We start from the raw sequence: 27,202 nt of genomic DNA on the forward strand, positions 1-27,202 counted from the left end.
CATATGGACTTACTAAACTACCACATTAACACTGTGCTTAAGTAAGATCTGTTAAGAATTGTCTTTAAGTTCAATTGTTTGATAACTATAGTTGCATAACACCAATAACTTCCATTTAAATTAGTCGTTTGTTTACTTTTCTATGTTTTGAGTAGAGGTTAATAAATTTTGTTGTTTGTTCATAAAAACCTGACTTAGTTTAATATCCATTGCTGCTGGTGCATAGCAATGTGGGGGCTCATTCGGGATTTAAACAAATTTAGCGCTTAATTGGTTGTTTGATTAACGATCTGATTGAAAAACGGGAAATAATCGATTCCTTTTGTTTGATTGGTTTGTGTGGTAATCAGCAGCAATGGATGTCGGGGACTTTCTGGAATCACCAACCCTTGTGGCATTAGTGAATGCGAAAAAGGGTGAGGTGTGGGAAATTGCTGAAAAACAGTTTACAGGGATAACTACGGTAACTACAAAGTCAGAGATTCAGAGAAAAATAGCTGATCATTATGTAGCTATGAAAGTGTTTGATGAAGAGGTGTTAGAGAAGTTTCCTATACGTAAAGATATAATCCGGTTACAGCTAGAACAAATAGCATTAGATAAACTTAAAATAGAGGCTGAGGAGAAACAACAACAATTAGAGGCTGAGTTGGAACGAAGTCAACCAGAAGCTGCAGAAAAACAGAGGGAATTTGAGCTAGCGATAGAGAGGTTAAGGCTCAAGAAGCAAGATGGTTCGAGGAAACCAGGTATACCGTTTATTGCTAGTCAGGAAGTTAAATTGGTTCCTCCATTTAATGAAGCAGATATTGATAGATACTTCGAGCATTTTGAGAAGGATTCTCTGAGTGCACCGTGACCGAAAGCGAGCTGGCTTGTCCTTTTACAAAGTGTATTTAAAGGTAAAGCACAACAGGTTTATACAGCCTTAACCACTGAACAGGTAGTTGATTACAATACTGTGAAGCAGGCTATACTTAAAGCTTATGAATTGGTTCTGGAAGCTTACAGACAGAGATTTAGGAGGCTGAAGACCCAGACTTACGTGGAATTTGCCTATGACAAATTGGTGTGTTTTGAGAGATGGTGCACATCTAAAAATGTGAATGAGGATTATGACACTTTAAAGGAGTTGGTTATGATTGAGGAATTTAAAAGGTGCGTCCCTGATGGCATAAAGGAATATTTGAATGAGAAGGACCCTGCCACATTGCTAGAGTCTGCTAAATTAGTAGATGAGTATGCTCTAACCCATAAGAGTAAGTTTACTCTGAGTAAAACTTTCCAAAAGAGTGGCCTGGATAGCCAGGGCAAACCAGAAATTAAATCGGAAGCTAGAGATAAGGTAAGGATGAAGGGAAGCAAGTGAAGGAAAGACATTTTGGTCCTATTTGTCGCTATTGTAGAAAACCTGGTCATGTTATGGCTAACAGTTTCTGTCTGAAGAAGAAAGAAAAGGAGGCAGTTCCAGATGCCCGTGTCCAACACTTTGAAATGCCCATAAACCCACAGGGTTTCGGACATTCAAAGGAAGTTCTATCAAGGTCTGACCGAGTTAGGAAGGGATTTGATCCTTTTATATCAGAGGGCTTTGTTTCCCTGAATGAAGGGTCCACTCAAGTACCAAAAAAAATTCTTCGGGATACTGGGGCTTCTCAGTCACTTATGTTAGACAGTGTTCTAGAGTTTAGTGATGAGACTGATATTGTGAAGTAAATCTCATACGAGGCATTGAGGGCAACCTTATGCCTGTACCTCTGCACAAAGTAGTTTTAAACTCAGGGATAGTTTCAGGACCTGTTAAAATTGGACTACGACGCAGTTTACCGGTGCCGGGTGTTTCTTTATTGTTAGGGAATAACCTAGCAGATGGAAAAGTTGTTCCTGCAGTGCAGCTGACAACTAAGCCAATCACTGATGATCCAAAGATGGATTCTAACGTGTTTCCCTCTTGTGCAGTAACCTGAGCTATGGCAAAAAGATCTGCCAAGGCAGATGGTTTTGTGCAGCATGGGTCTGCTACCCATCACAGCTTAAATCGGGATTCAGATTCTGATGGTTTGTCAGGAACTTTTCTACCTTCCTCGTTTGATCAAGATCCTGGTAGTGAGTCTGACCATATAAAACTTGTCTTTGTCTAGGAAGGCGATGATAGCGGAGCAGAGCAGGGATCCTGAGATTGCCACTTTGAAAGAACGCTCTCCAAGATAACAAGATTGAGAAGGTGCCAGGAGGGTATTATTTTAAGAGTGGAGTGTTAAGCAGGAAGTGGAGACCACCTGAGATTCCTGCAAATGAGGATTGGGCAGTTGTTCACCAAGTAGTCATTCCTAAGATCAATAGAAATGAAATACTAACTTTGGCTCATAGTATGCCCTTAGGTGGCCATCTAGGTGTGAAGAAAACTGTGAATAAAATTATGAAACACTTTTTCTGGCCTGGGTTGAGAAAAGATGTGGCAACATTTTGCCAAACTTGTCACACTTGTCAGGTTGTGGGTAAACCTAATCAAGTCAACCCAGTGGCCCCATTACAACCTATTCCTGCATTTGGTGAACTGTTTTCTAAAGTTATTGTAGATTGTGTTGGCCCATTGCCAAAAACTAAAACTGGACACCAGTATTTGCTGTCCATCATGTGTACAGCATCTAGGTTTCTAGAAGCAATACCTCACAGGAATATACAAGCTAAAACTGTGACGAAGTCTCTCATAAAGTTCTTTATTTATTTGGGTTGCCACAGAAATTCAGTCTGATCAAGGAAGTAATTTTATGTCTGGATTATTTCAGCAGGTAGTTTATAAACTGGGAGCCAAACAGATTACATCGTCTGTGTACCATCCAGTATCACAGGGGGCATTTTGTGTTGTAAATGAGAAGGACTGGGATGAGGGAGCTCATTTGCTTTTGTTTGCAGTAAGGGAGTCAGTGCAGGAGTCCCTAGGCTTTAGCCCCTTTGAACTTGGGCATAGAGTCCAAGGACCTTTGGCATTGTTAAAAGAACAGTGGGTTAACAAAGAACTACATACTAATTTGTTGGATTATGTCTTAAAATTTAAGGAGAGATTGAAAAAAGCTTGCAGCTTATCAAGGGAAAATTTAAACTCTGCTCAGGAAAGAATGAAAACTTGGTATGACAAGGACGCTAGAATGACGTTAGTTAAGCCGGGAGATAAAGTGTTGGTTCTTTTCCCTGTGCAGACGAACCCTTTTCAAGCTAGATTTCATGGTCCTTATGAGATTATATCTAAAGTTAATAATGTGAGCTATGTGGTAAAAACACCAGATTGACGAAGGCCAATGCAACTTTGTCATGTAAATATGATAAAACCATATTATGAAAAACAGTCTGCCACTATAACTGTTGTTGTCAATATTAATGTGTCTGATCTCCCTGGAAACTTGGTAGCTGATCTGTCTGACGCCTATTTTAAACCAAACATTATTTCCGCCAGACTGACAAATTGGACAATTTTGGAAAATATCGATGAGAAATTGGCTCATCTACAGCCACAGCAGCGGCAGCAAATGAAGCAGTTAATTATGAAATTTAGGGATTTACTTTCAGACATTCCAAAAAGAACCACAGTAGCCTCATATGATGTAGATGTTGGAAACATCAAACCCATAAAGCAACATCCATAATCGAATGAATGTGGAAAAATGTACACTGGCCGAACAAGAAATTAAGTATATGTTAGACAGTACTATTATTAGACCTTCTACTTCAGATTGGAGTTCACCTGGTATAATGGTGCCTAAACCAGATGGTAGTATTTGGATTTGTACTGATTACTGAAAGGTGAATGCTGTAACAAAAACTGATGCATATCCAATCCCTAGGGTAGATGATTGTGTGAACAAGGTTGGAAAAGCTAAGTTTCTTACAAAGATTGATCTCTTGAAAGGACATTGGTGTGTTACATTGACAGATAAAGGTAGAGAAATTTCTGCATTTGTAACGCTATCCGGGTTATATGAATACAATGTTCTGCCATTTGGAATGAAGAATGCTCCAGGAACCTTCCAGAGAATGATTAATTCTGTAATTCGAGGGTAAAAACATAAAGATGCTTATATTGACACTTGGGAAGCACATATATCTGCAGTGGAAAAGCTGTTTGAAAGGCTTTCACAAGCCAACCTGTTAACTTAGCTAAAACTGAATTTGGCCATGTCACTGTGACCTATCTTGGTTACATTGTGGGTCAAGGCAGGTTGGCTCCTGTTGTTCAGGCAATTTTGGAGGTTCACACTCCAACCGGTAAAAAAGCTCTAAAAAGATTCTTGGGAATGGTAGGATATTACCATAAGTTCTGTAAGAACTTTGCCAAGATTGCCCTTCCACTAACTAACCTCCTGAAAACAGGTGAAAAGTTTATTTGGAAAGACACTTGTCAGGAAGCATTAGATAAATTGAAAGCTATCCTATGTCATCAACCTGTGCTCAGGTCACCCGACTTTGAAAAGCCATTTTCCCTAGCTGTAGGTGCCAGTGACGAGGCTGCCGGAGCAGTGTTACTACAAAGGGATAATGATGATGATGTTGACCATCCTGTGGCTTATTTTTCCAAGAAATATAATGGGCATCAAAGAAATTATTCAACCATAGAAAAGGAATTATTAACTCTTATTTAGACTCTGCAACATTTTGATGTGTATGTTGGCACAACTCAGAAACCACTCATGGCTTACACCGATCATAATCCATTGGTATTTTTGAGTAAACTGAAAAACAAAAATAGAAAGTTACTGAATTGGAGTTTAATTTTACAAGAATATGATCTCTTAGTAACTCACATTAAAGGCAAAGATAATGTAATTGCCAACTGTCTGTACAGATGTTGAACTTGCAATGTAATTTTGATATTTGTATACACTCCTGCCATATGTTATATTTGTTATATTAGTACTCTATGATAACTGTATGTGTATGGTGTATTTTGTAATTTGTAGTTAAAATTTTGCTCTTGATAAATCAAAATTTTCTTTTCTTGTGGGTAGGTGTTACCTGTCTTGTGACTATCTTGTGAGCATGATGTAATGATCTCGTGCTATTGGAATGATGTAATGGTCTTGTGATAATGGGGTGATGTGATGTCACGTGATGAAATGTTCCAATTAGCATAAAAAGGGAAACCGTAGTCGTTGCGTAGTTCATTTCATTGGGAGTACATTTTGTTGTTATGTCGCAGTTGGTGGGTACGTAATCATGGAAGAAGAGAGAGTGAGACTGAAGATTCGCCAACTTCGATGAACCCAAGGAATTGGGTTGAATTCAATGGCGTTCCGTGATTGACATTTGGTACGGCCCATACGGGTATTGTGGCACACACTGTTGGTTAACCCCTGCATGGTCTCGGGGAGTAGTGTAGTGACCACTTCCGATGAAGGGTTAGTTACTTTGAGAGATCTTCGTCTGCATCATATCTTTGGACAAAGCATTTCTCGGCTGTGAGCTGTGTCAGCAGTTTTGTCTATGCTTTGGGAAGTGTTCCATCACTGGTTCGAGAAGTGTCTCCTCTCGAATATTTCAGGAATCATATGGATTTATTAAACTACTGTGACTTAAGACTGTGCTTAAGTAAGACCTGTTAAGAATTGTCTTTAAGTTCGACTGGTTGATAACTATAGACACATAACACCGTTAACTTCAGTTTGTTAGTCGTTCATTTACTGTTCTATGCTTTGAATACAGGTTAATAAATTTTGTTTTTGTTTATAAAAACCTGATTCAATTTAATATCCATTGCTGCTGGTGCATAACATATGTCCTTCTCATGAACGTGTGGGTTTCCTCTGTATATTCTGGTTTCCTCCTATATTCCAAAGATGCACTGGTTAGTAGGTTAATTAGTAATTGTAAATTGTCCTGAGATTAGCTGAGAGTTAAATAGGTGGGTTGCTGGGTGTCGTGGCTCATTGGGCTGGATGGGCCTGTTCTGCACTGTAGCTCCAAATAATTTTTTAAAAAATAAAGATTCAGCTAAATACAATGAGAAGCTCACATTATTTGTTTTATTCTCTTTTCTGCCTAGCAGCTGGAGAAATGATAAATTATTTAGTCAGGAAAGAGCCCGCCAGGAGGAGGGAACTAGACTCAAGATGGAATCCAGAAAACTCACGAGGTGAAGAGATGTTGGGGAAGGGAGAGGAGTGTGGGATGACTAGTGTTGCTTCTTAGTTACAATCACCAATTGACTTTATGCTTTCATTCAATTGTTCCACACAACTGAGTTTCCAATCTCATCATCTTCATGTAACAATACACTTAAAAACAAGCTAATAATGGAACAGTGCTAAGAAATTCTGTTTTTCAAATAACCAGATTAGCTTGCTTATGATTTTTCTAACATTTGTGGTACTGAGTCATTATTCTTTACCCTTCAGTATTAGGAAAGGAACCCTTTCCTAAAGAAACAGAATTGACTAACGCCATAATCTTATGAACTTTTGGAAGAATAATGATGCAAACTGAAACCATGACTCTTATTGCTTTGTTATTCAGAAGCAACAGAAACATATGCCGTATAATTTACTTCAAGTGTCAAAGCATGATGATGCAGCTTGGTGGGGAAAGAAAAACAGCAGTAATTTGCAACTAGCTATTTACAAGCAGTGTTCACATTCTTAGCATGAATGCACTCAACTTTGGATGCATTTTAATGTCTTTCACCTTCCATTCTTTAAGCAGGCTATAAGCATCACTTCTCATTGATTCTTTTAAATTCCCTGATTCAAACGATGCTGCCTTCGTCACAATTATTTACACTTGGGGAATTCTGGTCATACAACTTTTCATAATATCCTCCAAGGAGAACAAGGAATAGACAACATGAGATCATGAAGGTTTTCCATTTTCTCTTTCCAGAAGCTCAGTGCTTGGGATACACCGAGTGGGAAATAGTGCACAAATCTGGCAGGAAAAGATGCAGAGTACATAACAGTTGCTTTTGCTGCTGTCTTCCCAGGGCCCTGATTTAAAATGACATGAGTAAGAGAACAAAGAAATAGAAGGTGCTGTAAGTTTGATACAAAGAAACAGAAAATGCTAGGAATATTCAGCAGTTCAGCCAACATCTGTAGAGAGAGGAACAAAGTCAACTCATCAAGTCAATGTTCCAATGAATGATCATTGACCTAAAACACTAACTCTGGTCCTTGCTCCGTAGATGCTGTTTAATCTGCTAAGTAAATCAGTATATTCTGCTTTTGATGCTGATTATGCAAGAAGCAGCTCACCCATTAACTCTGGGCTAATACTAAAATACAGATAACAAAACAGGAGCCAAAGGTAAAGCCTAAAGCACAAAGAGTGAGATGTAATGTCAAAGCAGTTAAATCCACCTACCTATGACCTTCAGCATTCTGGCAGCAATGTGACACAAAGTAGAACCAAATTTCAACTGTGCATGAGTGCATAACTGTTGACTGGTACATCTATTACTCCAGCTTCATCAAAATAAAGTCATTTCTATAAAATGTACCCTCGTTCAATGTACTTTTACAGGTCAGAGACTTAGCCAATATGTCTGACGAGGGATCAAAACACCTTTAAGCAGTGGACCATCACAAAATACAGCTAAAAATAGCATGCCTGACTGTGTCTGAAACAGCAAGGGCAAGGAATAAATGGCATTTGTGAACATCTTGGCCGGTCACATTGTAGACCTATGTTCCATAGTCAATGGCTTGCTTCAAGACTGGATCCACTCCTAGAACAGACTACAAAGAACGGACAGAACTCAGGTGGCCTTTTAACATCATATTTCTTGCTTGGACTCTTTGTGGTGACAACTGAGTGATCATGCAGCTTGGCAGTGAACCATGGAGCTCCCAGCATCACATACGGGGCAAACAATCTCAGAGGGGTAAGAAGTGGAGAGAGTGAGCAATATCAAGTTTCTGGGTGTCAATATCTCTGAACACCTGATCTGGACACAACATATCGATGCAGCTATAAGGAAGGTGTCAGTGGCTATATTTCATAAGGAAGTTGAGGAGATTTGGTTTGTCACCTAAAACATTCAAACTTCTACAGGTGTACCGTGGAGAGCATTATGACTGGCTGCCTCACCAGTAAGGTGGGGGGGTGGGGGGGGGGCGACTGCACAGCATCGAAGTAAGTTGCAGAATGTGGGAAAATTAGTCAGCTTCATCATGGGTACTAGCCTCCGTAGTATCCAAGGAGTGGTGCCTGAGGAAGGCAACATCCATCATTAAAGACCCCCATCACCCAGAATGTGCCTTCTTTTGATTGTTACCATCAGGAAGGAGGTACAGAAGCCTGAAGGTATACTCAGTGATTCAGCAACAGCTTCTTCCTTCTACCATCAGGTTTATATATATATATATACATATACACACACACACATACTGTAATTCAGTTTTTTTCTATATTTATCATGTATTGCATTGTACATCTGTCACAACGTTAACAGATTTCACAACATATGTTGGTGATATTAACCCTAATTCGGAACAAACACTGATGGTAATTATTAGTGTCTCCCATCTCTACAAAATTTTAAATTGTGCATGCTGTTCTCAGGCATTATAAAATACAACAATAAAGTCCGGACAACTGGTTTATAGGAAATGAAATGAGCACTTTAAAAAATCTAAGCAAGTGGAAGCATCCAACATTTAAGACAATGGCAGATATTTCTCGAGAAGGCTGAACATTATCTTGTAGCCGTTCACCTCCTTCTTTGTGTGAAAGCATTTCAAAGTAACAGGCCTATTTGAGGTGACAGTGCCCACTGAGCTGAACTTTAAACAATCATGTATAAAATATGTGCGTCCCCCACAGTAACTGTGCCTTGGAGCTCTTGTGCAATGAAAGCATATGGCAAAGGTGACAAAGGTTAGGCTGGTCTTTGAAATCTGTCTCACAAGTACGCAGAAGCTCAATATTTATATTTGTTTTGCTGTTAATTACAACATTTTCTAAATGAGCTTACTACTTCTGATGCAATTGAATTTCTTCCATGTTTGTTTTGACATCAAACTGAATTAACCTGAAAATAAGGCTTTTTGTATTGCCTTTGTTGTATATCTTTCTAAGCTAGACCATCCCTATGACTTCCCATAATAACAGCTGCATTCTGCAGATATATTCACTGAACAAGAAGCAATCTATTAAATCAGTAGGATGTGTATTGAAATTAAGGTGAGCTCTTGTACTGCCAAATTTAACACCTTATCTACATTGAGTTTGCTATTAGTCACCACAGTCAGATTCCTCCAGTCCTAAACAAGTGAGTCTGTTAAAGATGGAACACATACATTTCACTCAGAAATATGCGGCTCTGACAATTTCAAAAGTATTTGCTTTTGCTCCCTGATTGACTAAATGCAACAGTTATTATAATCTACTTTTTGAGAGCGAGAGAAACACTCTTGGGGATAATGTTACGCCCACCAGGGCATTGCACCAGATATGATAAATAGCACACATGCACATGAGTGATTGCAAGAGGACAGAACAAAACAAACCAGAAACAAATGATTAAAATATCTTTCGAAGTACACTGCTTTTGTGAAAAACAGGCATTGTGTACAGGGATGTGTCAGTTGATATTCCAGACTACAGAAAGTGAAGAGCAACTAAAGAAGTATCTAGGGCAAATTAAATTTAGGCCAATAAAGATAACATTAATCATATTCACAGTAAGTGCTCATCAGCTGCTTCCTGCAGGAAAGTCATTATTTGTCACTGGTATAGTCCTCTAGTGTACTGACAGTTGCATTTATTGGGATTTTGCCTTCTCTCCAAAGCATGCATTATTAAATGTAATCTTGAGATGAATATTTTTTTCCTGCTGATCAAGTACCTTTCAAATGCCTTGGCAACAGACTTTTGGAATCACCTTAATAATGTGCAAAAAGTATTTCCCTCAGTAGTCTTTTGCTCAACAATAAAAATAAGGTTTTGATTTAAAGGAATTAAAAATATTTCACTCCATCATTCTCTTGTTCTGTAGAATGCAAACTTTATCCATCATAAACATAAACTCACATTTTTAATATAATGCCCATTGAATTTCACACAATGTCAACTTAAAATTTCTGATCCTCAATAATAATTGCAGACATTTTAAATATATTTGGGCATTTTTCACTAGAAACAATACAGTGGTTATACAGTTGAGCTCCTTAATGTCTGTTGTTCGAGCAATACAGGTGCAGACTTTATTTAAATTTTATGCACAATTTACTTTGTAGATATCTAATCTGTATCTTGTCAACTGTAGTATTGATAAAGGCTCATAATAGATACAACACTCTTGCACACTGGAAACATGTAGATTAGTAATGGCATCATGCAATCATGCTAATTTGACACAAGCAAAATTCCGAATTGGGCCTCAGTTCCTACAGCGATGCCAATATTTAGCAGCTCAGAAGTTCCTACAGCTGTGCCTTTTAAAGGGATCATCAATTATTTGATTGTTTGTTTGCAGTTAATTTGTAAGAACGTTAGTTGAGGAGAAATATGGTATGGTTTTTGCATTACTCATAATAACTTCAAACCTACAGACTGTGGGTGGCACATGTTCGATTATATTTTGTATTCTAAACTTAAGCCAAGTTCTGTTGTACTCAGATGAAGAAATATTAGGTTCCTTTTTCAATCTTGAACATGATTGAGAAATTTAAATATTAAATCAATGTCAAACTTGATATAGAAAGAAAATAAAAAGGAGGAGAAAAGGAAGGTGCTTTTAATTTCAGCAAGGAGCAATGCTGAAGGAGACATCAGTTCATCTATATTTTCTTTTTTCTGAACTCCTGTGATTTCACCATCTACAAGACTTATAAATCCACAAAAATACAGCATCTTTAGCTCCACTAAATTTAGATGTATCCTCTAAAGTCTTTGCAAATGTCAAAGCTCGGATTATTGCTGGAGAAACGTTGTAATCAAGAACACTATTCACCAATAACCTGCTCATCAAAATGCAACTTGTGTTTCACTTAGGTCAAGTTCTAGACTTTTTCACAGACTTTGTTCAGAAATGGGTCACTGAGCTGTAACCAGAGGTAGGATGAGAGCGAATGCTCCTACTATCAAGCCACATTTGACTAGGGCTTGTATCAAGATGCCCTGGTTAAAGTGAATGTAATTGGCATCAAGGATCAAAACAATCCAATGGCTACAGATATTTGTCTTATCCCTTCAGACAAAATGTTCTAGGCCCAATTATCTTCAATAACTTCATGAATGAATGTGGGTATGTCTTTTTAGCTTATAGGAATTGTAATTGTGTTTTGGAAATCATTCGTAATTTGGAAATCTTTTAAGATAGAAATCCTCCGAGAGTTTTAAATGTGTTTTAAGAATGTTACCTACGTTTAAACATACATCAAAAAAGATAAATTAACTGTGCTTATACTACTTCGCTAGCTGGAAGTATCTCCTTCCTGGGAGGGAGGGGGGACCACCACTCAAATAGTGGTTACTGTTGTGTTCTTTATACATACCGTGGATTACTCTTAAAGACCATATTCTGGAAGAACATAACTAGAACTTTTACTTAACAGCAAACAGCAACCACATCTAACATACAAGCTTCTCGATCATTCTGACAATTCTGCGCACACTCCCGACTCTGTCCAATCATGTTCTTATATGTCACATGTGATAACACATCTTCCTTTCCTTAAAAAGAAAAACAATTAGCAACATTAATAAAAACCAATGCATAATTTAACGTCTCTATCAGTCTCTCTGGGGGTTTACGAAGACGAGTAGACCTTCTAAGTGGTTCACACAGTTCTTGTGTTTCATTGTTATTTTCATGTTTTGTCTGGTCTTCATCAGTTAATTGACACTCTGAAGTTGGCTTTTTCTTAGGTCTTTGAGAAGAAATCGCAATTCATTCATTAACTGTGTAATCTCTTTTTTATGCTGAGACTTCATCATTTCGATAAAACTTCTCAATTCTTTCACTTGTGCTTTCACTTCTTCAGATGGATCTGATTCTTGTCACCCTTTGTCTTCGGGTCTCTATTGTGCTGTACCAGCAAGTTTGGCCTCTGTCCTCCTGCAACTCCCGGTTTTGGTGGCAATGCTTTGTCAGATGCTGGTAACAAAGGGATGGGTCTGCGAGCTTTCTTTATGACTTCTTTTACTTTTGCAGAATTGGAATCACATTGTTCTCTCTTGCTCTTTCATCAAGTCACTGTATTCTGACTCTGTGTCACTATCCAAGACTAAAACTCTTTTCACCAAATTCAGCCTCTCACAGGCAGATAAACCCAGTATTGACTGTACATTTTTTGGCATTACCACAAATGAAAGCATGTGCTCAATATTTTTGTGTGATACTTTTGCCACACATGTTCCTTTAACTGGAATGTCTGCACCTGAATACCCAGTCACTTTTATATTTGTCTGATGTAACTTTGGTCTTGACTTTAATGCATTAAACTCAGATTCTGCAAGAACATTTACTTGTGCTCCAGTATCCAATTTAAACAGAATAATGTTTTGGTTCACTTGCAATGGCATAGTCCAGTTATTCTTACTTCGTTTGTTTTCACAAAGCACATCTATGTAAAACTCCTCACGTTCATTTTCAAGCACTGCATTTACATGTTTTATTTCCTTTCTACTTCTGCAACAGCGTGAAAAATGATCAATTTTACCACAGTTATTGCACAGTTTCCGATACGCTGGACACATTTTAGATCGGTGCTGCCACCCACAGTGATCACAAAGTTTTTTGCTTTCAAATGACAGCTTGCTCTCTGTCGGTTTCCTAGTTGTTTCATTATTTTTTCTCACATGTTCGCAGTTACTCACAGTGTGTACACTGCAGTTCTCAATAAAAAGCTCTGTAGTCTGTGACTTTACGGTTTCCGAAGCTTTGCACAGAATCAAAGCTTTTTCCAAATTTACATCTGGTTCTCTTAAGAGTCTTTCTCTCAGAGCATTATCCAGAATGCCGCAAACAATTCTGTCTTTAACGAGAGAGTCTGTCAGCTCTGCAAACTCGCATGTTTTACTGCGGTTTCTCAATTCTGTAACAAATTGATCAATCGTTTGATCAGCTTTCTGCTTGCATGTAAAGAATTTATACCATTCATACATCACATTGCGCTTTGGTAAGCAAGATGATTCAAACTTGTCGATTATTGCTTTTAGATTCAAATTACCTCCATCTTCAAAAGTAAAATGGTTATATACTTCAATTGCGTCATCCCCAATCACATAGAGTAGAATTGCAGCTTTCATTTTCTCTGTTTTATTATCTGCTCCAATCACCAATGAATAAATTTCAAAACGCTGTTTAAATCTTTTCCAGTTTTCAGCTACATTTCCAGTCAGCTGAAGTGCCGATGGGGGTTGCAAAACTTCCATTCTTAAAACTGTTAGCAAACAATGAAAAAGGTTGCTCTTTTTTTTTTTGATTATCTTCGCTTCTCCCGTGTTAGTGAAACGAATTATTCTTCTGACACCATGTTGTGTTCTTTATACATACTGTAGGTTACTCATAAAGACACATATTCTGGAAGAACATAACTAGAACTTTTATTTAACAGCAAACAGCAAGCACGTCTAACATACAAGCTTCTCGATCATTCTGACAGTTCTGTGCATGCTCCCGACTCTGTCCAGTCACGTTCTTATACGTGACAAGTGATATCACCACAGTTACTGGCAGCTGAACTCACAATGGAGGATAAACAGGGAAGTGATCTAGCCTTTGAAGAGTAGGTGTCAACAATATAACCTCCCTTTAGTGAGGTTACCCATAGCTATCTATATCGGATATGGCTTAAGATCTGCATTTGAGTTTAGAACTTCATACACAAACCCAATGCCATCACATGTTGACCCCTCATGATCTTTTCACTATCTACAAGGCATGAGTCAGGTATATGCTGGAATGCTCTCCACTGGCTTGTATGAGAGCACCTCCAATAATGCTTAAGAAGCTTTAGACCATTTTATTTTATCTGAATAAAATCCCTTAGATGTATTCCTTAAGAAGTGCCTTGCTGAAGTATCTTAACTTCGCTAGGAGAGTGTACATATGTTAACATTAGTTTGGTAAAAAATTACAACTTAGTCTTGTTTTCAACTTGTTACATTGAAAGTTGTACCCTTCAGTTCTCTATTATCCATTATCCAAATTAGACTGTTTCTACATGCAAACAAGATTTTTACCAAACCTCCAGTGAAGTTATGGAATAAAGGAGGAAAAATCTCAATGATAGCCTATGTTTAGCAGTGTGTTAAAATACTTATTATTCCAAGTAGGATTAAAAATAAATCTACATTATTAATAGCAATGATATAAGGGCCTAAACTTTGCAGTTAGTGGTGAAGCCCACCAGGCTTTATTATCATTATGCTTACAGTATATTTGCTTACAATCTGAATAGTATGAAGTTTCCAGAATGGTTATGGGACCTAAGTGAATAGGAAAGACAGCCGTATATCTTGCTAACCAATAAAGTGAAGATTTTTTAATAAGCTGCACAGTTTGAATCAGAAGATGGCGGTTTGACTATTTAAATCAATGTCAAACTTGATATAGAAAGAAAATAAAAAGGACGAAAAAAGGAATTAGAGAAAAAGGAAATGAAATGAGGGAAAAGGTTAAAATACTAACTGCTATTACAACTCTAATATAAAATCTGAAATAAAATTTTCCACAAACGTAAATTTAGTTGATTGGCATTAATGAAAAGATATACATCATTAAGTAAGTAAAAACCAAATTACAAAGAAATACTTAAATTTGCCTTGCATGTTTCAGAATCAGAATTATTATCACTGACATATGTCATGACCTTTTTTTTGTTTTCTGGCAGCAGTATAGAACAAGACATTAAAAAAAAAGCAACACACATCAAAGTTGCTGGTGAACGCAGCAGGCCAAGCAGCATCTATAGGAAGAGGCGCAGTCGACGTTTCAGGCTGAGACCCTTCGTCAGGACTAACTGAAGGAAGAGTGAGTACTATGAGTTACAGTAATAAATAAATAAACACTGCAAAAGAGGAATAGTGAGGTAGTTTTCTTGTGTTCATGATCAGAGGTCTGATGGCAAGGGGGAAGAACTTGTTTCTAAATCATTGAGTGTGGGTCTTCAGGCACCTGAACCTGACACTACCTGATGTTAGTAATTGGAAGAGGGCATGTCCCAGGCGGTGGAGGCCCTTAATGATGGATGTTGCCTTTTTTGAAGATCTGCCTTTTGAGGATGTTTGGGTATATATCATAAAGTACCAGAACTTTTTGCCCTTCTGTATGTTTCAATGCTGACTGTACCAATATCTCAGCTTAGCAGTATAAAGTACTGTCTAAAGTAGCAGGGTAATATAAGCAATTACCTTATTTCTACATGTACAGTTGCAAGAGGTTCACATCACAAATATGCTTTAATAAATCCCAGTGTTGATATGGAGACATGCCCATCACCACTTTCATCAAATTCAAGGCAAATGTAAAAACCACAAGGTTAGCTAGAATTGTCTAACAAACTAGTTCTCTCAATCATTAATCATGCTTGTTATGTGTCCATTTCTGATATGATTCTGGTGCATCTGACCTTGAAATTATATCTGCATGATTGTGGAAAAGAATGTGCAGCTATAGTGAATAACAATTTTTATCAAATTGCTTTTCAGAAATATATGGAAAATTCTGAAACTCAGAATAACAAATCAGGATCAACTGACAATACAGAATGTAATAATCCATTGTTAACATCTGTTTATTAAAGAAGTCTGTGATTAGTGTATGTTAAGAAGATTGAGTTTTTATCTGATTGAAGGATAAAGGAAATAAGATTAACATTGCATATCCTGATATTAAACATCAACTCTAGTAATTCTGGATTAAAGAGCAATGGTAAGGACCCATGGAATAATGGTAAGATTCACAAATTAGCAAGCAATTCAGGATACAACAGTAGGGGTAATTTAAGGAGGGAAACAACGTCCAATGAAGCATAACAAAGGTTGTTCCTCCCTGAAATATAGGTTTATTATGATGCATTTTGATAAAATAGCAGAAGCTATGCAGATTGTGTACAAAATAAGATTTGCCAAGCAGGATGCCATTGAATTGGATTCATCAGAGAATCTGTGCACGACATATGGTTTTGACATGAATATGGCTGATTATTTAAGTAGTGAAAATGGAAATAAGGTGCAATTCTCTCACTGGAACAGTATGAAATTTCCATGCCGTAGATTGGTTATTTGAAATCACTTTGCTGATGACAATTTGAAAAAAAAATGTATGTACAACAGAAGAAACACAAAGGAATGTCAAACAATGAATGGTGACACAATGTATCAAATAATAAGCTTTACAGTATTATAATGCTGAAAGTTCTGGTCAATAGATTCATACATTATTATCCAGAGAAAGTTATTTGGTTTATTGAGCCTGTAGTACTCCTTTGAAACATAATCCTCTTGGTCCAACTCACTCACCTTTTTCTCATATCTTCTTAAAATATTTATCCAATTCTATGTTGGAAGTTATTATTGAATCTGTTTCCATCACCCTTCAGGCAGCACTTTCTAAATCTATCCACTTATTCTGTAATATAGATTTTCCCCTTCTCACCCCTGCTTCTTTCATCAATTACCTGAAGTCCATGTTCTTTGATGATTGACCCTTCAGCCATTGAAAATGGGTTCTCTTCATTCATTCTAACTCTTTCATGATGTGCTATTGATACAAGCATTTGATAATCTCCTCTGATTTCCCTGTTCTAAGAAGGAAGACCAGTTTCTTCATTCTAACCACGTAGTTTCAATCCTTCGTCCTACAACCAACCTAGTAAATCCTGTCAGTCCTGGGAAAAAGACTGTGGGCACTGGTTAAAACAAAAAGTTTGGCCTCAAAACTTATATAATTAAACTGAAGAAGTGTTCAAAAGGTAAGCTTTATGTTAAGTATTTGAGGTAGGTCATGTCAATGGTCTGTTAATCAATGCATGGATTCATACAGTATATATTTAAAGAATTTAGACAATTTTTTACTGAAGAAGGAGATGGAGTTGTAATACATCTTTGTAATGACTGATAAATTTATTGCAGTGTAATATTTAATGTATGAAGTGCACTATATTTAGAAAAGAGATTTGAATTCATTTTTAGAACTTCTTTTAATTAGCAAGTTGTAATAATAGTCTTTCATACTACTCTATTTCAAGTCTTAAAGTCTAAAGTTAATTCACTTTTTCCTGAATACGTTTAAATTTTGAGCTATAACATGTTAAAATATGAGTCCCTATTTCATATAGATGAAAATCATAATATCTAAAGAAGTAATTTGGATAATTTACACATTAGTAGATAATGATCATTGTAGATTTGTAGATAATGGTCGTAGTTAGTCTAGAACTAAACAGATAATTGTACTGTATTATTTTTGTTTCATCTGGTGTTTTATAAACTCTGCCAGCCAGGCATGATGTCACATCCAAACTCTGTTCAGTTGATCTATGGTAGGTTCACTAAAGAAACTCTCAAGGATTTAGACCAGAATATCTAGGAGCAGAATTAGGCTATTCGGCCCATCGAGTCTGTTCCACCATTTTATCATGACTGATCCAATTTCCTTCTCAGCTCCAATCTCCTGCCTTCTCCCTGTATCCCTTCATGCCCTAACCAATCAAGAATCTATCACCCTCTGCCTTAAATATACAGACTGACTTGGCCTCCACAGCTGCCTGTGGCAACGAATTCCACAGATTCACCACTCTGGCTAAAAAAATTCCTCCTCGTCTCTGTTCTAAAAGGACACCCCTCTCTGCTGAGGCTGTGTCCTCTGGTCATAGACTCTCCCACCATAGGAAACATCCTTTCCACATCCACTCAGTCAAGGCCTTTCACAATGCGATACATTTCAATAAGGTCACCCCTCATTCTTCTGAAATCTAGTGAATACAGGCCCAGAGCCATCAAACGCTTTTCATATGACAAGCTGTTCAATCCTGGCATCATTTTTGTGAACCTCCTTTGAATCCTTTGCAGTTTCTGCACATCCTTTGTAAGATAAGGGACCCAAAACTGCTCAGATTACCCTAAGTGAGGCCTCACCAGTGCTTTATAATGTCTCAACATTACATCCTTGCTTTTATATTCTAGTCCTCTTGAAAGGAATACTAACATTGCATTGGTTTCCTCACCACAGACTCAATCTGCAAATTAACCTTTAAAGAATCCTGCACAAGGACTCCCAAGTGCCTGTGCACCTCAGATTTTTGTATTTTCTCTCCCTTTAGAAAGTAGTCAACCCTTTCATTTCTTCCACCAAAGTGCATGACCATACACTTCCTGACACTGTATTTCATTTGCCACTTCTTTGCCCATTCTCCTAATCTGTCTATGTCCTTCTATAGTTTCCATACTTTGTCAAAACTACCTGCCCCTCCACCTATCTTCAAATTGTCTGCAAGTTTTGCGACAAAACCACCAATTCCATCATTCAAATCATTGACATAACGTAAAAAGAATCGGTCCCAACACAGACCCCTGTGGAACACCATTAGACACCTGCAGTCAACCAGAGAAAGGATCCCTTTATTCAAACTGTTTGCCTCCTGCTAATCAGCCACTGTTTATCTATGCTAGAATGTTTCCTGTAATACCATGGGCTCATAGCTTGTTAAGCAGCCACATTTTTGGCACTTTGTTAAAGGCCTTCTGAAAATCCAAGTACACAACATCTACCGGTTCTACTTTGTCAATCTTGTTTGCTATTTCTTTAAAGAATTCCATCAGATTTGTCAGTGAAATTTTCCCTTGAGGAAACCATGCTGACTACGGCCATTGTTATCATGGGCCTCCAAGTATCTTATCCTTAATAATTGACTCCAACTTCTTCCCAACCATTGAGGTCAGACTAACGGGCCAATAGCTTCCTTTCTTCTGCTTCTCTCCTTTCTTGAAGAGTGAAGTGACATTTGCAATTTTCCGGGCTTTGGGAACTATTCCAGAATCTACTGATTCTTGAAAGATCATTACTAATGGCTCCACAATCTCTTCAGCCACCTCTTTCAGAGCTCTAGGCTGCACACCATCTGGTCCAGATGACTTACCTACCTTCAGACTTTTCAGTTTCCCAAGAACCTTCTCTCTAGTAATGGTAGCTGCCTACCCCTCATAATCCCTGATACCTAGAATGTCCACCATATTGCTAGTGTCTTCCACAGTGAAGACTGATGGAAAGTACTTACCTGGCTTGTCTGTCATTTCATTGTCCCCCATTACTACCTCTTCAGCATTGTTTTGTAGAGGTCTGGTATCCACTCTTGCCTCTCTTTCAGACTATTTTTCTGAAGAAACTTTTGGTATCCTCTTTAATATAAAAGTAAACTGGCTAGCTTACTTTTATATTGCATCTTTACCTTCTGAATGATTTTTTTAGTTGTCTTCTGGTGGTTTTTAAAAGCTTTCCAATCATCTAACCTCCCACTAATTTTTCCTCTATTATAAGCCCTCTCTTTGGCTTTTATGTTGGCTTTGACTTCTCTTGTTAGCCATGGCAGTGTCATCTTGCCTTTAGAATACTTCTTCCTCTTTGGTGTGTATATATCCTGTGCCTTCCGAATTGCTTCCTGAAATTCCAGCCATTGCTGCTCTGCCGTCATTCCTACCAGTATTCTTTTCCAATCTTTTCTGGCCAACTCCTCTCTCATGCCTTTGTAATTCCTTTTATTCCACTGAAATACTGGAACATCCGACTTTAGCTTCTCCTTCTCAAATTTCAGATTGAATTTCATCATATTATGATCACTTACCTCTAAGGGTTTTTTTTAACCTTAAGATCTCTTAATCAATTCTGGTTTATTGCACAAAACTCAAACCAGAATAGCTGATCCCCTAGTGGGCTCAACCACGAGCTGCTCTAAAAAGCCATCTCATAGGCATTCTAGAAATTCCTACTCTTGGAATCCAGTACCAATCTTATTTTCCCAATATACCTGCATATTGAAATCCCCCAAAACTATAGTAACATTGCCCTTTCGACATGCATTTTCTATCTCCCGTTGTAATTTGTAGACCATACCCTTGCTACTGTTTGGGGGTCTGTAAACAATACCCATCCGGGTCTTTTGACCCTTGCAGTTCCTTATCCACAATGATTCAACACCTTCCAACCCTATGTCACCTCTTTCTATTGAGTTGATTTAATTTTTTACCAATAGAGCAATGCTACCTCCTCTGCCTTCCTGTCTATCCTTTTGATACAATGTGCCTCCTTGGGCATTTAGCTCTCAGCTATAATCTTATTTTAGGCATGATCAGTGATATCTACATCATACATGCCAACCTAAAATGTGCTACAAGTTCATCTATCTTATTCCATATACAGTACTTATTCCATATTCCATATACGCATTCAAATATAACACCCTCAGTCCTGTATTCACCCTTTTCATTTTTGTCCACCTTTTACGTTGCAACTCATCCTGTTGACTGCAATTTTGCCCTATTATCAAATTCTTCTCACTGCACATTGCCTCTGTTTGTGAACCAGCTGCTTCATCTTCAGCACAATCATCTGCCTTCAGAATGGAACATATTACACAATGCACACATATTGAATGTGTGATGAATATAGAGTGAAAGCCTGCAGTATGAAGGTGAGGGTTGTTAACTGGATGAGTTTGATTAATTTCCCAAATATGGATTGCATTGTCTAATTTGGCACTGATCCTTATTTTACCATGAACAGCAGATTCTTTGAAAAATTTTCTTTGGAAAGAAAATGAAAACACAACCTATGAAGTCCCAATTTGGGTTAGGCCTATAAGGCCTAACCTTATGATGCTTATTGATTCACTATTGTGAGAGTAGAAAATTGAAGGCTGAGCAAAGCTGTCTGTAAGCCCATGTAACAAGATTTCACTGAGGCTAGTTTATGTTTCTGTATTCTAAGGATATAACAATGGGGGAAGAAAAGTGTGATAGTAGGATTAGGTTGCAGAAGTCAAATCAGCAAAGGGAGGAAAATAAATTCCAGGGAACTCAACCAAATCTTTGAATATATTAGGCAAAAGCATAAAACTGCAGAAATGAAAAGAATCTGACACTTGTTGGTCACACAGCAATTGGGAGGACAGATAAGTTAAGGCTTCAGTTTTAGATCCTTCCTCATGGAAGTATTTCATTCATTCATTGTAGCCTTTTTTCCACAAATATTTGAATCCACATTATAAAATTGGAATCATATTGTTTGATACTGGTTAAGTATTTGAAAGTAGGGACATATTCGACAAATAAAACAGAGGCTTTTAAACATGAATCCCTTAGAATTGGATAGAATATGATTATATACGAGGAGGGAGCATTTGGAGAAAATAATGTCTAGAAAATATACAGTACTTCACTGTTTTTGACATGCTAAAACGACTGTACATTGTGTATAGCAGGGGTCACCAATCTTTTTTGCACCGCGGACAGGTTTAATATTGACAATATTCTTGCCGACCGGCTGACCGCGGGGGGTGTTAATCATGACCGCAATATAGGTGATATGTCAACTATAAGTCACTTACCAGTGGCTAATCACTCAATTTTGTTTCTAAAAGGGTTTATCTAACGAATGTAAGAAAGAAAGAAACCATAGAAACTACAGCACAGAAAGAGGCCTTTTGGCCCTTCTTGGCTGTGCCGAACCATTTTCTGCCTAGTCCCACTGACCTGCACACGGACCATATCTCTCCATACACCTCCCATTCATGTATCTGTCCAATTTATTCTTAAATGTTAAAAAAGAACCCGCATTTACCACCTCATCTGGCAGCTCATTCAATACTCCCACCACTCTCTGTGTGAAGAAGCCCCCCCTAATGTTCCCTTTAAACTTTTCCCCCCCTCACCCTTAACCCATGTCCTCTGGGTTTTTTCTCCCCTTGCCTCAGTGGAAAAAGCCTGCTTGCATTCACTCTATCGATACCCATCATAATTTTATATACCTCTATCAAATCTCCCCTCATTCTTCTACGCTCCAGGGAATAAAGTCCTAACCTGTTCAACCTTTCTCTGTAACTGAGTTTCTCAAGTCCCGACAACATCCTTGTAAACCTTCTCTGCACTCTTTCAACCTTATTTATATCCTTCCTGTAATTTGGTGACCAAAACTGAACACAATACTCCAGATTCGGCCTCACCAATGCCTTATACAACCTCATCATAACATCCCAGCTCTTATACTCAATACTTTGATTAATAAAGGCCAATGTACCAAAAGCTCTCTTTACGACGCTATCTACCTGTGACGCCACTTTTAGGGAATTTTGTATCTGTATTCCCAGATCCCTCTGTTCTACTGCACTCCTCAGTGCCTTACCATTAACCCTGTATGTTCTACCTTGGTTTGTCCTTCCAACGTGCAATACCTCACACTTGTCTGTATTAGACTCCATCTGCCGTTTTTCAGCCCATTTTTCCAGCTGGTCCAAGTCCACCTGCAGGCTCTGAAAACCTTCCTCACTGTCTACTACTCCTCCAATCTTTGTATCATCAGCAAATTTACTGATCCAATTTACCACATTATCATCCAGATCATTGATACAGATGACAAATAACAATGGACCCAGCACTGATCCCTGTGGCACACCACTAGTCACAGGCCTCCACTCAGGGAAGCAATTCTCTACTACCACCCTTTGGCTTCTTCCATCGAGCCAATATCTAATCCAATTTACCACCTCTCCATGTATACCTAGCGACTGAATTTTCCTAACTAACAGTTATTTTCTAACTAACAGAATTTTCTTAATTTTCCTAACTAACAGAATTTAATAGTAAACACACAGCGCATATTTTCCTTGCATGAATATAGTGATGTCAATTATGTCATAAGGGGGTTCCTTATGTCCAGTCTATTCCGCAATTTAGTTTTCATTGCATTCACTGCAGAAAACTCCTCTTCGCAGAGACATGATGTTGGAAATGGAAGCAACGTTTTCAGTGCTTTCGTGGCTATCTCAGACTTGACTTTGATCCAGAATGCCGGCAGAAATGCTATGTCAAACATACTTTTCAGCCCACCATCATTTGCAAGCTCGAGGAGTTGATCTTCTTCCTGCACTGACATGGATGATTCACCGGGGACCCATTCCCCTGCACAACCCATTCCTTTGCACGTCTTGGGTCATTTGCGGTTGGGAAGTAACGCACAAATTCTGTCGACAGCGAAGATAGGTGTTCGCGCACCAGCTATGAAGCTCAGTCTCTCCCAAATTCCCAGCTAATGTTGGGAACATGTCAAATATGCCCTTATCCACTTGCCGTCCCCACAGTTCCAGGTTGGCTGTGAAAGCAGACACTTTATCTGCCAATTTGAAGACAATTGTCATTCTCCCATGAAGTGACAAATTGAGTTCATTGATCAGGTGAAGATGTCACACAGATAAGTGAGTTTTGATATCCACTCCTTGTTACTGAAGGTGGAGGTGGGGCATTAGCGGAAGTTTGAGAAGTCAATGTTCATGCCATCAGGTTGGAGGCTACCCAGACAGAATATAAAGTGTTGTTCCTCCAACCTGAGTGTGGTTTCATCTTTACAGCAGAGGAGGCCGTGGACAGACATATCAGAATGGGAATGGGACGTGGAATTAAAATGTGTGGCCTCTGGGAGATCCTGCTTTCTCTGGCGGACAGAGTGCAGGTGTTCAGCGAAACGATCTCCCAGGCTGCGTCAGGTCTCGCCAGTGTATAGAGGGCCACATCAGGAGCACCAGACACAGTATATCACCCCAGCCGACTCACAGGTGAAGTGTCGCCTCACCTGGAAGGACTGTCTGGGACCCTGAATGGTGGTGAGGGAGGAAATGTAAGGGCATGTGTAGTACTTGTTCCGCTTACAAGTGCCAGGAGGGAGATCGGTGGGGAGGGATGTGGGGGACGAATGGACAAGGGAGTCACGTCGGGAGCGATCCCTGCGGAAAGCGGGGGGGGGGGAGCGGGAAAGATGTGCTTAGTGGTGGGATCCCGTTGGAGGTGGTGGATGTTAAGGAGAATTATAACTGTCCAGCTCTTGGCTCCATCCCTCCCCCTCCCACTTTCAAATCTCTTACTAGCTTTTCCTTCAGTTAGTCCTGATGAAGGGTCTCAGCCCGAAACGTTGACTGTACCTCTTCCTAGAGATGCTGCCTGGCCTGCTGCATTCACCAGCAACTTTTATGTGTGTTGCTTGAAATTCCAGCATCTGCAGATTTCCTCCTGTCCCAGTTTCACTCAATAGGATATGGAAATCACACATCAGAAAGAACAATGGTAGGAAACACGAGGAAATCTGCAAATATGGGAAAATGAGTTCAGACAGTATGCCTGCACATGGTATCTTGCAACATTGACAAATCTCAGTGCCTGAGATGTTAGCAACACACACAAATTGCTGGAGGAACTCAGCAGGTCAGGCAGCATCTATGGAATAATGTACAGTTGACATTTCGGGCCGAGACCCTTCAGCAGGACTGGAGAAGAAAGATGAGGAGTAGATTTAAAAGGTCGGGGAGGGGAGAGAGAAACACAAGGTGAAAAGTATAACCGAGAGGTGGAGGAACAAAGTAAAGAGCTGGGAAGTTGATTGGTGAAAGAAATACAGGTCTGGAGAAGGGGGAGTCTAAATAGGAGAGAACAGAAGGCCATGGTAGAAAGAAAAGAGGGGAAGAGCACCAGAGAGTGTCACAAATGCGGAGCACGGGTGGACCCAAATGCAGGACACAAACACGTTTTGTAGTGTTAACAAAAATATAGTTTTTTAATAGTTACTAGGAAAGCAGGGAAGCAAGGCTTGTACAGAGAGACATCAAGGAGTGAATGAAGCGGAAGCAGGAATATGTGTGACTGGAGTTGGGCTCAGACCCTGGACTTAGCCTGGGACTCGGGACCCGGACTTGGACTTGGACTTGGAACTCAGAACATCGGAGCCTGGACTAGGAACTCAGAACATTGAAACACAGAGCCGGGACTCTTCCTTGGATACAGGATACAGAGCTGGGACTCTTCCTTGGACGCAGGACACAGAGCTGGGACTCTTCCTTGGATGCAGGACACAGAGCCGGGACTCTTCCTTGGATGCAGGACACAGAACACAAAGAGACACTTAAGGTAGCGGCAAACGGCCAGACCCACCCAGCGGAGACAAGGACACAAAGAGACAGTTCCCAACTCAGGGTAGCAGCAAACAGCCAGACCTACCCAGCAGGGGTGAGGATACAGAGAGACACTTCCCAACTCAGGGTAGCAGCAAATGGCCGGAACTACCCACCAGTGGCAAGGACACAAAGAGACAGTTCCCAACTCAAGGTCACGGCAAACGGCCGGACCTACCCAGCAGAGACGAGGACATGAAGAGACAAAACCACACAACGATAGACAGTTCTTTTATCTTGGCATGAAGTGGCACCAAGTAGCGGCAAGCTCTCGACTCGGCCCTGGAACTACAGACAGCGGCTCTAAACTCACTCCGACAGGTTAACTTGATGGACCTGCTCCAGCGAGGTAGCTTAGCAGGCTCACTCAGGCACGGTAACTTGACAGGCTGACCCGGCGAGGAGAGGCGACTTACTGGCACTAGCTTTGGGGAGAAGACTTGACTTGCTCTGGCGATGTGACTTAGCTCGCTCCAGCAAGGTGACTTGCTCGCACTTGCTTCGGCGACATGAGGTGACGTCAGGTGACGGTCTATCCCCGAGCAGCTGTAAGCCCGACACTATATACTGACCGTTCAGCTGAGAATCAAGTGCCTTTAATTACAGAGCCCAAGAAACACGGGGAAACTATGACTTAAAGGAAAACAAGGAGTTGACGGTCCCGATCGTGACACAGAGGAAATTTAAAGGGAACCAGGGAATAACCGATCGGGACTGTGACAGAGGGAGGTGATGGGCAGGCAAGAAGAAAAGGTGAGAGAGGGAAAAGGCAATGGGGAATGGTGAAGGAGCATTAAGGAGCACCAGGCTATTGTCTCCCACATCATCACTGACCTTATTAGCTCTGGGGATCTCCCATCCACTGCCACCATCCTCATAATTCCCACACCCCGCCTTCCCGTTTCTACCTACTATCCAAGTTCCATAAATTCGCTTGTCCAGGTAGACCCATTGTTTCAGCTTGTTTCTGTCCGACTGAACTGATATCTGCATACCTCGACTCTGTCTTATTTCCGCCCCCCCACACCAAGTTCAGTCTCTTCCTACCTACATCCGTGACACTTCACAAGGTCTGGATCTTTTCAATGATATCAAGTTTCCTGGCCCCCATCATCTTATTTTCACTATGGATGTCCAGTCCCTGTATACTTCCCTCCCCCCACCAGGAAGACCTCAAAGCTCTCCATTTCTTTCTGGACACCAGAGCTAACGAGTTCCCTTCCACCACTATTCTCCTCCGCCTAGCGGATCTTGTCCTCACACTGAATAATTCTCCTTTGGCCCCTCCCACTTCCTTCAACTATAAGGTGTAGCCGTGGGTACTCGCACGGGTCCCAGCTATGCCTGGCTGTTTGTTGGCTATGTGGAACAGTCTACGTTCCAAGCCTACACTGGTGATTGTCCTGCACTTCTCCTATGCTATATTGACAACGGCATTGGTGCTGCTTCCTGTGCCCGTGTTGAACCCTTCCACTTCATCCACTTTGCCTCCAACTTCTATCCTGCCGTCAAATTTACTTGGTCCATTTCCAACACCTCCTTCTCGTTTCTCAATCTCTCTGTGTCTCTATCTGGAGACAGCTTATCTACTGATGTCTTTTACAAACCCATGGACTCTCACAGCTACCTGGACTATACCTCTTTCCACCCTGTTACTTGTAAAAACATCATCCCCTTCTCTCAATTCCTCCAGCTCTGCCACACCTGCTCTCAGGATGAGGCTTTTCATTCCAGAATGAATGAGATGTTCTCCTTCTTCAAAGAAAGGGACTTCCCTTCCTCCACCATCAATGCTGCCCTCAACCGCATCTCTTCCATTTCATGCATGTCTGCCCTCACCCCATCCTCCCGCCCCCCTACCAGGGATAGGGTTCCTCTTGTCCTCACCTACTACTCTATCAGCCTCTGTGTCCAGCACATAATTCTCTGCAACTTCCGCCATCTTCAACGAGATCCCACCACCAACCACATCTTTCCCTCCAACTGCCCCCCCCCCCAACTTTCTGCTTTCTGCAGGGTTTGCTCCCTATGCGACTCCCTTGTCCATTCATCCCTCC

The 27,202-nt window shown here is 39.8% G+C and overlaps 1 long non-coding RNA gene across 2 annotated transcripts in view; it reads right to left on the minus strand.

The window, feature by feature from the left end:
* Positions 1-8,424: 8,424 nt before the first annotated feature.
* The window catches only part of LOC134356800 (uncharacterized), a 32,881-nt gene continuing 14,103 nt past the window's right edge, over positions 8,425-27,202 (minus strand). The window contains exon 4 of one of the 2 annotated variants that reach the window (XR_010020433.1): positions 8,425-11,664. This is a non-coding gene — a long non-coding RNA (uncharacterized LOC134356800). Of the gene's footprint in view, positions 11,665-13,140; positions 14,958-27,202 lie in introns of those variants that run through there. The other variant, XR_010020434.1, reaches the window with a different exon arrangement.

Source organism: Mobula hypostoma, chromosome 15 (genome assembly GCF_963921235.1).
Source record: "Mobula hypostoma chromosome 15, sMobHyp1.1, whole genome shotgun sequence".
Taxonomy (NCBI): domain Eukaryota; kingdom Metazoa; phylum Chordata; class Chondrichthyes; order Myliobatiformes; family Myliobatidae; genus Mobula; species Mobula hypostoma.